Here is a 13,513-nt window from a genome sequence, read left to right as displayed (position 1 = left end):
TTTTAAAATATTCAAATATTTTAAAAAAGATATCATCTCATCCTTTTAGCACCCTGAAATTCTATGTTTTATTTTGGCCTGGGCAAAATACAAATTCTCCTCTGAAAGTTTTAAATTATGAGCCTTCTTACTACAATTTACTAATATCATTTTGTTCCAGATAGATAATTAGCTTATCCTGGCAGACACCCAAGCAAAAACACACACCATAATTACAGTTGTCTTAAAGGACATGTTAGCATCTCAAGGTATGCATTATTCTTTTTTTTCTTTTTTTAAACTTATTTTATTCTTACCAGCAAAATCTGCTGCAGTGAATTTCTTTGTACACAGTCAGAAAAATTTCCTGAAAAAAATCAAGGTATATAAGAGGAAGAAGTTGCAACAGGTAAGCATGATGGGTCAGTTTGATTGGCTTGGGATCTCCCCAGGTGGTTGGTGGAGTACACATCTCTATGTGTCTGTGTGTGTCATGGAGGTGTGATCCTGAATACGATACGTGGTCTCCTGGTTCCTTCCTTTCTGGCACTGATTCTGCACTCTTCTTCCTGACTGTCACGAACTTATCATCTTTGCTCTGTCCTGCCCTTTTGCCATGATATTCCTGCTTAGGAGTCAGCTGACCACGGACTGAATACCCTGAAACCATGAACTAATTAAAATCTCCTTTAAGTTGTGAGTGTCAGATATTATCTATCAGTGATGGAAAAGGTGATACAGAAGTTAAAATTAATTAGAATTCAGTTCTACACAATTAGGGATAAGAAATCTATTATGGAGTAACAACTGAAAAAGACAAGATATTGCTAAAAAAGATTTGAAAAGTTACCTGGTATGACTTCATGAAACTCATATTCACTGAAACTAAATCCATAATTTAATGTCGTTATATAATGTGTACGTTTAAATAGAGATACAGTTAGAGATCCTGAGAAAGATTAATGCATCAGAAAGTAGGTTTGATATTCTTATATAATCATAGAGGGAGAATATGATGAGAAATAAAAGTAATACAGGGAATTTAGAAAAGAAAGAAGAAAAGAAAGGAAAATGAAAACATAGTGTGCAGAGAAATAGCAAGAAAATGGAATAATTGTATTATTTCTTTGCAAAAGCAATTGGAATTACCTCTAACATTACACATCTCAGTGTAGAAAAACTCTCATGCGAAAGACTTTCAAATATCCAGACAAGACTGTGGCAGAGTAGATATAGGAATTCTTTTTGGAAATAATTTTTGGTCAAGAAATATGACTAAATAAGCACAACAAGGAAAATAATTATCAAAACCTACAGTATTAAAAGTGAAAATTTTCATAGCTAAGGACGTGGCTCAGTGGTACAGAAGCTGTCTAGCATGTGTGATTCACCAATTCTCTGCACTACAAACAAATCCAAAACAAAAATAAGCAAAACAAAACTGGCATATTCAGCAACAACTGCTGTTAATTCTGTGAAAAATAAGTTATAGCTTAGAAGAAGCTTTTTGCATAAATACATAAATCAATGAAGACTGATATCCAAAATGTATAAAGAATCTCTATAAATCAATTTCCAATAAAATAATAAAATGTGAGACAAAAATGGGCAGAGCATTGAAATCACTTTAAGAAACATGATGAAACAGAAATATGTCATACAGTAGCATTCAGAGACTGTGAACTATATTACTCTAGATTTCTTTAATTATTGTTACACAGTTTATTGTTATATTTTTTCTTTTTCACTGACTTATGCATATTATTCTGCTCTCACACTACACATAATTGCATGAGGCAGATTTTAATTATCTGAAAAAACGTGCAGTTTAACATTCTCTATTGATGTCTTCCATTCATTCACCAGGATATTTGATGAAAGATGTAAAGTTCTAGTTCTTTACAAAAATAGACAGCAAGTCATGCATAATACGAGATCAGACAAGGAAGGCACTAAGGGTGATAGGAACACTTTTTAAAAATTACTCAATAACTATCTTATTCTCAAAACCTATAGTAATGAATTTATAGCAACATTACATTTAATAAAGTTTTTGAAAAATAAGGGGAGAAGTTTAACGTATTGCTACAATTGTACCATTGTCAAATCCTGAACGTAAAAACCATAGAAGTTCAATTGTGTCAAAAGGTAAAATTGTAAATAGCATTCCTGTCTGTTCTTTGCAGCTCTTCAGCATCACCTGCTTATTTGAACAGTTGTATTTGTAATGCTGTCTATGCCATGACGGTCAGCAGACAAAGTAAATCAGCAAAATGATACTCACTCTTATTTTCCAACCTCAGCCTCGGGCAATCAAGAAAACCACGAACATCTGCCTAGATTCTGATTGCCACGTTCACTGATTCAGTGCACCCAAATAAGCAACAATTAGTTTGTTCAGCACGTGTCAAGAGACCCGTCACATTAATTCAAATTAAGACAAAATAAATTGAATCCAGTTGGCATCACGTACATTTGTACGCTAAGCTTAAACAAGCATCAACTGTGCTTTTATTTACAAAGAAAACAAGACCCGATTGTTACATAATTCCAGAAATAACTATCTGTCACCAAAATTTTGCTTGCATCATTGTCTAAATATATTTTGATGGGATAGAGCCATTTTCCAGTACATTTGAGTGGACATTTGTAGTGCATTAGGTTAATATAATTTTTTTAGGTTCATTTATTTTATTCCCATTAAGTAGCTCTTACATACACACATATGCCTTAGATCTTTAGATATTTGACTTCCCATGAATCACACTTCAAAAAAGTTAAAACATGTTATTTATTCCTTTAATGTTCACAAAATATAAATGTCTCACACCATCAGGTGATAGATTTCTGTCTCATTTATTGGACAGCAATCTGCAGCATCTAGTATTTCTGTGCCTTTTAACAAGGATATTTGAACATGCAGAGAATTACACATACTCAGCAATCTGATGCGCTTAGCAAGAGACAGAATGACTAACATGGCATTAATTGCCTTCTGTTCTGTTTTCCAGTTGACAGAACTAAACTATGTCCCATGTTCCATCTTTGTTGCTATTTGCTTTGAGTCATGCAGAAGGTCAACAAATACATCAGAAGCCACTGAATTTCTCTGAAGTGGATCTGCAGCGCATACCAAGAATTCAACACAATGAAGAAAACCACTTTACCCAGCTCTTAGATGTTTACTCTTAACAAATCATAGTCTCGCATGTTTGACTCTTGAGTGACAAGAGCAAAAGGATATGAGAACTGGAGGTTCTGACTAAATTTGGAAATAAAGCTAATAAGATGAAAGAAAAAAAGCATTAAAATTTTAGGAAGTACAGAACAACATGGCCTATATATTGGCAGAAAATATGTCAAAGTGACAACTGACGTTTGCCAGGATGCCTGCATGTGCAGGATCACTGCACGTTTGCCTAAATGTTAGCCCAGGATAAGCTCATTATGCTGGGAATCCTCTCTACAACAATGAGGCGTCTGGTCTCAGGTAGACTTAAGGGCCCTCTCTCCTGCCTTTCATCTGACCAGAATATCTGCTAAATACTGGGTTGGCAAAGAGCATTGCTAAATAGAACATTTTATGCAAGTATACATTAATTACATTTATACATACATGATTGTGTGAGTGCTTTGACTGCAAATTTCAGCTGTTAAATTTTGGGAAAAGGGGTATTCTAGAACAGAAATGCTTACCTTTCCCGGGCATGGAGGCACACACCTGTAATCCCAGCATTAGGGAGGCTGAGGCAGGAGGATCTTTGCGAGTTCAAGACAAGCCTGGGCTACAAAGTGAGTTCAAGGTCAACCTGAACTGTATGGCGAGACTCTATCTCCAAAAAAAAAATATAAAGGAAATGCTTACCTTTAAAGAGTCTTGTCCAGCAGATGAGATGTTTGATCTGAGTGGGATGGAGCATAGAGTTCCTTTGTATAAAGTTCTTTGATGCTAACCTGTGCGAGCGCTTGCACATGCACAAAAATACACATCAGTGAAAGCAAACATGAAGCCTTAGGCAGACAAATATTAAAATCTAGTTACACTGAAATGTGTTGAACGTCCAGTTTCTGAGCAAAGGTTCTGTACTTATTATCTGTCTTCCAAGCCATGTGATTCTTTATTCCTCCTGTTTGCAGAAAGTTGTGGAAAATCATATTTGGTTCAGTTCTTCCATGGGGATGTTGCTATAACTCTGGGGAAAGAAATATAAAATCCAATCATTTGCAATAAAATTGTGTAAATTTTAGCAACTTCAGTGCATGGCAGTTATTAGGATGGATAAACATACTTGTAATCAATACATGATTCACCTTTGTTGAGTATTTTTTTGATGCCAGGAGCAGGAAGATGGGTCCACAAATAAGTTCCACAGAGAGACTGGATTTATGTTTCCCTGCAGGTATAACAGTAACTCAAGACGATCTGTGTATACATGAGCTAAAACACATGTGCTTTATCATAGTGGAGTATTTTAAAGTAAGTGTGTAGGTATTTACCATCTTCCATAAAACTTTTTCCCTCTCTCCATCAGTTTTGTATCTGTGCAAACCTATTTCTTTATTTCTTAGTTCTTATTTTGAATCTAAAAACAGCAATCATATCTACTTTTATTAACAAAGCTTCTCCTATTTTTTGTCTGCTTCAATTTTCTGGTTCTCATAAATTTATGTCATCAAAGATATCAATATTCTCAACCTAAATTTTGTCAGCAGCTCTGTGAGAGATGCCTTTTATGTAACTGACAGAAAAATCGTGGCAAAACATTTTGAATATCTCTGTGTAAAGCTGAAAGTTTTCTGTTGCAACCAAAGAATATTCCTCTAAATTTACACAAAACACCAAGAAGTCACACTTTTTATATCTCTATTTTTAATAAGCTATAACTAAATATTGGCGATATTTCTGTGTCCTTCCTACATGCAAGAAATCATAAGATCTTCTCTGTGGGACACATCTGCATTTGGCCTGAGAATTGTCACCTGCTTTCCTCACTGATAACAGCCCCTCTGGGACAACACCACTCTTATTTCTTGTAGCATTGGAGCGACTGTCAGTCCAGATCTTTCACCCCCACTCCCTAGCCTGTCAAAGGGACAAAGCCCAAGAAATACTAATTTCTCCCTTTTGAGATTATGATTATTTAAAATCCTTAAAACTAATTTCAATTTATGAAAATGACACAAAAATTTACGACACTTGTTTCAGCATTCTCTGTCTCATTATAGATATTGTTTTTTATTTAAGAGTAAGTTGCAAATATGTCTACCTCTACACATTTCAAGTAATTTTATAAGAAAAAAGGATATATGTTTGTAAAACCTTGGCATAATTATAGAAAAATCAGGAAATGAATCAAAATATGTTACTCTCAAGTAATCTATAAACCTATGGAAATACCATCAATTATTCCAGCATCCAATCTAGAATCACACATGCTTTATTTTTTTTGTATTTTCACTGCTTTTACTATGCCATTAAACTGGTATAATTCCCCCCTTTCTTTGTGACTTCACACTTTGAAGAAAATAAGCCACTGTTTTGTATACTTCCCCATAATTTGAGTTCCTCTGATTTTCTTTATAATTATATTCAGGTTAGGCATGTTTGCCAAGAAGGCCTCAGAGGGATGGAAGTGATACATTAGAAGCTGCACTGGCTTGATTTGCTCCAACACTGGCAACCTAAAATGTGATGACAGTGTAACCTCGAAGTCTGCTACCTCCAATGTGAAAATGATCACTTTCCTGTTAGAAACCGTCTTCTGTCTGGATACTTTAAAAACACACAAGGATTCTCTTTTGTCAAAACATTCCTAACATTAGCATCTGTACATGATTCCTGTCTGCATTTTTAGTAATTTCCAGATGATAAATTTTGTATTTCTAGCATGCTTTCCATAAGAACACTCCCTATTTCTATTCATTTTCATATCAAAAACCCTCATGCACATTTATTTTATTCTATAGATTCTATCACTATAATTTGTTTTTATGCTTATATTCCTGTCTTGGAAATGGGATTGTCTTGAGGCTGCCCTTTGCATCCTTTTGCCATGCTCCTGTCATTTCTGAGTACATGTGACACCACAAATATTACAAGTCCATCTTGTATTTCCCCCCTATCTTTGGAATCATCCATTTCTTCTTGCTTTTTATTGAAAGGGATCTGATATATTTACCCATATACTCATTTGCAAATTTATAATATTTATTCTGGTATTTTACTTTTCAATATTTATAACTCTGATCTGTAACACTAAAAATCCTACCTTTCATATTTACCAAGTATTTATTTACTCTTGGTAGACACATAAAATTCTTTCATGATTTTTAGCCAGGTCCCAGGACTGTAAGCAGGTTATTCCCAGTTAATTCACATGTAGAAGTTTCACTTTAAAAAATATACCCCAAATGCAGTTCAATTGATTCTCAACAAGATGTTTCACCTAAGAGTTTGTAAATAATATTCTCTCTCTTTGTAACTTTTTAAGCTTTATGAAATGTATCTGTGTCTTAACTCTATTAAGGCACCTTGTGTTTCTACTTATTCAGCAACTCAGTTACTTTCTCCAACTTATTCTTCCCCAAAGGAACAGAATTTATTTTTGACCAGTTCCTGAATATCCAAAAGAAGAAACAAACTGCACAGTAACGTTTACCTTCAATAAAGACACATTCAAACAGCACTGATAAAAGAAGTCAGTGAAATAATTCCCCATGTCTTCCCAGTAAATAATGACATTGTCTAGGCAGCATGTTTTAAAAAAATTCTGCCATTGGGCTATCATTGGTACTAAATGATATCGCATAGTTTCAATGTATCTACTTTGTATTTATTGAGTATTCAACCTTTAAATTGGTGGTTTCAGTCATATCAAAGTCAGTATAAATGAACACAATGCATCAATATTTTACTACTGTAATTTTCTTTTTCCTTCAAAGTCATGTGATATATTAAATTTTTGCTAGATATAAAATCTAAAGTAAACTCTTTTCACTCATTTCTTATACCAGCTAAAAAGTAGGCAAATACTTTACTCTTAATTTCCTGCCCTGCAGATGTGATGTGCCATTGCCTAGGTATTGCTTTTAACTACAGATCTCCAGGATAAATTTCTTCACACCAAAGCAAATCCTTCCAGCTAAACCAAAGTGTGTGTGTGTGTGTGTGTGTGTGTGTGTGTGTGTGTGTGTGTATAGTAAAACTAATGAATATATGACAAAGAAAAAATTCCATTGAATTAATGAGGATATAGAAAATAGCTATGAGAACTACTTGCTAGCTGGATGGTGTATTTTTATAATAGTTTTTAAAGATGTAATTTGATTCAAAATATTTAAAATGTGAAATAACTATGTTTATTTTTATTGATCATATGCTATGAGAAATAAATCACCTAAGTTAATACCCATAGATAAAATTATACTTTATGGGCCATTAACAGATATTGGATTCAGTGAACCTTTAAGAATGTCATCTTAAGAAAAAAAATAATAAAATAATAATAGTATGTAATACTGTAAGCAAATACTGAGATGAACCAGTCAGTTTTGCATTGCAAAGAAATTATCTACATTTTCTCTCATTTTTGTTTGAAGCATTAGGAGAGGCTTTTCCTTTGCAAAGCGTATGGACAATGCTTTTTTGTGCAGGCAATCTATTTTCATTGAAAGCTTCATTGAAGTGCTCTTTGCAGGTATTTCTGCTAACAAAAATGTGGGTACCTTAGTCTACTGTCAAAGGAGTTGAAGCAGAGGTTGCAAAGAGGACAAAGTGAACATGCATAAACATGTTACCATGGGCATGAAAATATAAATAATTGATAAAATGTGATAAATTAACATTGAAATGAAATTGAAATACACCATTTCATATGGAGCATTTCAGGAAGTTAGGGCACAAATCATACCATGGAAGCAAGCATAATTTCTAAAATTTTCTGTCTCCTAATTTGTAGTACTAAATATTGACAAAGAATTCTCAACTGAGGTAGGTATTAGGAAGTTGAGAACACTCGGTCAAAATAGCTGAACTTGCATGAATGGATATTGTCTACTAAGCTTGATCATTAGATGTCTGAGAGAGGAGCTTCATTATAGGATTATTTTTAAAAATTGGGATAGGAGAAATTGGCAAGCATGATATTGTTGTAATCTCAGAGATAATGTTTGCCCTTCTTCTCTTAATAATGCTTGTTTTGATCAATTTAAATTCTGTGAGACTATCACTATCTCCCTTGGTGGTGCTCAGAAAGGCCCTGTTCTTTATCCTCTGTGAAATGTGTTACTGCACACTGCAAAATAGAATTACTTTCAACTTGTGATTTTGGTGAGATGCCTGATGATAGCAAATTGCAATTCCAGGCCAAACACATTTGAGAGGGCATGGAGCCTAATGAGGAGCTCTATTGATATTTTAAGAATCATCAAGAGCAATTCAGATTAAAAACAACATTATTAATCTGCACCACAGTAAAGCATAACCATTTTATTTTTTTAAAAATTCCTTCATTTATTTCATTATACTCCTATTATCCATTGTAACCAAACAAATACTGTTTATGATGTTTCAATATTTCAAAATTTGAGCTTGATTTTTATAAAAAATACAATTTCTTCACAATTTTTTTCTCATGCTATGTAATTTTAAAAAATCCATAACTTCTCAAAGGAAGGAACAACTGCAATGAGGGAAAGGAGAAAAAGAAAGAAAGAAGAAAGGGAAAAATATATATACATATAGAAGAATAGCTGGGATAACTGTACTGCTGATGGCTAATGGTTTATTGAAAGGAGTAGTTAATGCCTAATTTTTTTTCTTTTTGATCAGTTTTTCATGCTTATATCTGGTAATCCGAACAACTACTTTGAAGACAGCAATATGCAATATAACAACCATTGGTGAATCCCTACCATCTTGTCTAGTGAAGCTCTGTACCATTTCTAATGTGTTTTTCTGTTTGTTTGTTTTCGATTTTTATTCCCTAATGGTTTGATGACATCTGGTAACCTGAGCAACTTCGTTGAAGATAACAATATGTACTATAACAACGACTCTTAATCCCTACCATTTTGTTGTGAAACCCTGTATCATTCTTATTGTTTTTCCTTTGTTTTGTTTTTGTCTATGTTGTTGATATTTTGCTATAATTCTTCTTGATTATTCTTTAAAATAAAAAATAATGTTTAACTTGAGAATACATTAGTGGAATGAATATGGTCAACATATGCTATACTCATATATGAAAATACCATATCAAAACTCAATATTTTTTGAAGTTTACAGGCATTAATAATAATATATTTTTTAAAGTACACTAGTTGGAAGAATGTTGTAGAAAATACATTACCCTACTCTCTTTTCCTCTTACACCTTTACTGATACTGTAATGTTAAGAAGTCCTAAGAATGTTTCATGCCTGAAAGTGCAACACGGCAAGTTTCAGAACCATAGTAGTTTCTTGCCAGATTTTCATCACTAGTGAGTATTTCCCAGTTGTTGCTAAAATGACTCCCTCTGAGGATATTGTTGAAATGTTGTGCGCACTGCTGGTTGAAATAATTCAGAGCTGCTCACACGAGCTCTTCTAATTGTTCTTGTACTAGCAGCTGAGGAATTCTCACAGATGGGTTTATCATAACACTTTCTTAGCATTTTTGTATAACAACTTTTCATCCTAAGGAAACCCTAAAGGAAAATACAACGTTCAGGAATAGGATTTGAATATTAATGAACTAATGCAAATTTAAAGTTTTCTTCTTTAATATGATGAAAATACATAGTCAAAATTGTTTACAAGCCAGATTAAAATTTTCAATTTGGACACAGAATTCATGCTATCTAAGGTTCAGTACATTGTTAAAGTTGTGTCGAGAATCTTTCATTTTGATGTATGCTAAATTTAAATGGTTGACAATTTTCAGCATCTTTGTTATTATCAATATTTTTAGCCAGCGTTTGGGGTGGATTTCCATTACTTGTAGATATTTCAAAAAAGATTTACAGAGCCCAGCGCAGTGGTGGGGCAGCCCAGCCTCGTGCGGTGAGACAGTTCCCTAAGGGGCCCAGCAGAGCCAGAGGTGATGAGCACAGTGATCCCGCGGTGCGTTTGGGTACACAGACACGCGGAGCACGAGTGAGTGGTCAAAGGGTGCTGGGTGAGCCCTAGCAGCAGAGCTGTACTGGGTCACTGCACTGCCAAAGTCCCAGAGCAGAAGGAGGGAAGAGTCATCCAGCCGTGGTAGAGCGCTGGCAGTTGGGAAGCAAGCTGCGGGATTTCTTCTGAGAGGTAAGATCTGGGACCACCCGAACTCTGCCCCAGTGGCCACCGAAAGACAATCTTACAGCTAGTCCTCTAAGCAGAGCCCGCCTGGTGCAGTCCCCTGGCCCGGCCAGGTGGCTCTGCCGGGCTTGGGCTGGCAGTAGTGATGTATTGCTTTTCCAGTGTGTACCCTACGGTATTCATTCACTGCTTAAATACGTACTGTACAATATGTTATTTCAATTTAATATCCTTTTAATATGTTTGAATTAATATTTTAATTGCTTTACATTTTTAAAGTAAAAATAATGGAAATAATAAATGTTATATAAATACCTATATACCGCAAAATCCCGCCATATAGCGAAAACTCCGTAATAGAGAATTAGATATATATTTAAACCACAGTAAATGAACCATGATATAGTGAAGGAGGACTGTATATGAAAAAAAATGTTCAGCATCACTGGTCATTCAAGAGGTGCAAATTAAAACAACACTGAGATTCCATCTCACTATAGAATAAATGATTATTTTTAAGAAATCAATCAATAACAAATGTTGGAGGGGCTGCAGGGAAAAAGGAATGATTCTCCTCTATTGGTGGGAGTGTGGACTAGTGCAACTACTGTACAAATCAGTGTGGACATTACTAAAAAAAACTAGGATTTAGAGGTGCTATTTGATGCAGGTATTCCCCTTCTGGGTATATTCCTGGCTGAATTATAATCATCGTATGTACCCATGTTTATAGCAGTAGAGTTTGTAACAGCTAGATCTTATGAACAACCCAAATGCCCATCAGCCAAGGAGTGGATAAAGATATGTTTTTAAAATTTATTTTATACAGTAGAGTACTACTCAGCCATAAAGAAAGATCAACTTGGACATTTCTAAGTAGACCTTGAGACCATACATACTCCTAAGAGAAATAAATCACACACACACACACACACACAAACGTAAATATCCTATTGTCTCCCTGCTGTGAGAAACTAAAAGGGTAAATAGGGAGTAAAATGTACAATAGATATTGTGAAATAGGAATAAATTATTCTGAAGGAAAGAGGAACTGGGGGAGGGGTGAAAGAGCGAAGGGAAAAGAAAACATGATAAAAAAAGACTTTACAACTTCCATTACTGTACATTATTAGTTAGAATACACACGACTGAATAAGGCTTTCTTTTTACTAAAAATATGGTCATTTTATCGCAATGGATATTCTTTTTATATAATGTATGGTAAAATCTAGTAAAAAATGTCATTGATATTCTATAAGAATGGCATTGAATAGTGATATTTTTATATTTTCTCATAATTTTGATATATTCTTTTTTAATAAAGATGAAATATACAGTTAATAATATTTCATTGGGTACAAGTTTCTAACTTCAAGTAAGTTTCAGGTTTCTTTGGCAGAGCAATTCATTCTTTGCTTGTTATTTATTTAATGCTGTTCTTCAATTATATCAACTTTTGAGAAGTTAGAAAGACTGATTTTAAATTAAGGTTTCTTAGATTTTTCCTCTCTTTGTTATACTAAAATCTCCTATGCTTCACATTATTTGGAATGTCAATAAATAAATATTTAATGTGAAAATTTCACCTGTTGCCTTTCCTCTCTCAGAGGAAAAATAACTGATCACTAACACATTTTCAAATAATCTTTTAGGTTAACTTCATGTTAATATTCTGTGTATTAACAATTCTTTTATAATAATGTCTGTTTTTTATTTGCTTGCTTTAAAGAGGTGTTATTCTGTTGTGTTTACCAATAAAATTGCTTACTGGGTAACCTTTAAAAGTGCCAAATTTTTTTCCCATTATCAGTCTTTACTTATGATTTCACATTTCTTGTGTTCTAGGGATATAGAATTATTCTGAAAACTGTGTTTTCATTGTGTCAGAACTTAAAATGATCTATATTCATCAATTCAGAAATAATTAATGGGAAACATTGACTTTCTGCTGGAACGTGAGCCTTAAAATCAATGATATTCAACACAATAAATAAAAAATGACAACTGGAACACAATTAGCTACCAATTCCAGCGATCTTGTTATAATGCTTAGGCTAATTCAAATTTTTAAAACATTTATAACCCAAATGTGCTCATTCTAGTGCAAGATGACCAATATCAGTAAATCTTGCAGTGCAGGATTAAGAAGTTTTCACAGAGTAGTCAGACAGAAAATTTCCTTCAAAAATTGACCAGAAATGGTGGGTGAAGTAGCAACCAGGTGCACTAAGACTTTATAAAATTACCAAAGTTAATACAGGATCTGCTTTGAGATTCTTAAGAATTTAAATATGAGCTTTTTATTTCTTCTAGACTAATGTTGGAAGAAAGTTTCTGGTAGGAGATTATCCTTAATTATCAAATAAGATTTATCTTAGTTTTTTATTTCCTTTTAAAATATGATTTTTATTTTGAAGACCTAAACTTTTAAAAGTATTATTTATTATACTTTTATCAATAAAGGGCTGATTTGCAGGAACATGAAGGCTGTTACACAAGGCTAAACTTCAAACATTCTATTCCATTTAGTTTCTTTGCAAAGCTGTGTGTTTCTATTAAATACTCAGATTTAAAGTAAAATTTTTTCTTTAGAATATTAAATATTTGGGACAGTTGACCTGTCCACCTCCTAATTTAAATGACATTAGTATGTTCAATATTATAGAAAAATTCCCTATCTTTTGTTTCATCAGCACCAACATTTAATAAAACCTTTTCTTCTTTCTCAATATAAATTGAATAGGACAGTTTTTCATTAAAATAATTTCCTATGAATCACGATGTCCAGGGGTAATCCAGCCAATGTTATTTATAAATTTCAGTCTTTACAAATTTTTCAAGTTTTTGGCTTGTGTGTTTGTAAAGTTAATCATATTACTTTTAAAATTCTGAGTGAAGAAAATGTATCTAGTCTCTATGGGCAGCTGTTGATTTCTTTAAGTGAAGATAAATCAAGGATTAGATATCATAAATTCACTTACCTGAATGCATAGGGATGAACCTTTAATTTTGTAGACAGAGATATCCAAACAGCTATTCATCATCACCTTTGAATGGTGAGGAAAGCATGCAGACCAGTCATCAGTGAGTGATCAATTAACATGCCATTTCCACCTGATATCTCCCCCTTCGCTTATCCAGTGGTGTCCATAGCAGTCAAGGTAGCCATAATGCTCACCTTATCCTCTTCAGGCACTGTGATCTATGTTTCGTCTTTCATCTTAATCCGACTTTTTAAGAGTGACAAGGGA

The 13,513-nt window shown here is 33.7% G+C and overlaps 1 long non-coding RNA gene across 1 annotated transcript in view; it reads left to right on the top strand.

Annotated features, from left to right (window-relative positions):
* Positions 1–2,435, top strand: part of LOC102011037 — a 10,926-nt gene extending 8,491 nt beyond the window's left edge. Inside the window, exons 2-3 of the long non-coding RNA XR_261667.2 lie at positions 161–248; positions 2,166–2,435. This is a non-coding gene — a long non-coding RNA (uncharacterized LOC102011037). The remainder of the gene's footprint in view (positions 1–160; positions 249–2,165) is intronic.
* Positions 2,436–13,513: the final 11,078 nt, after the last annotated feature.

The sequence above is a fragment of the Chinchilla lanigera genome, unplaced genomic scaffold, assembly GCF_000276665.1.
Source record: "Chinchilla lanigera isolate Chin_1 unplaced genomic scaffold, ChiLan1.0 scaffold00034, whole genome shotgun sequence".
Lineage (NCBI taxonomy): Eukaryota > Metazoa > Chordata > Mammalia > Rodentia > Chinchillidae > Chinchilla > Chinchilla lanigera.
Note: the sequence above shows the minus strand (reverse complement) of the source record. Positions and strands in the feature narration are given on the sequence as shown.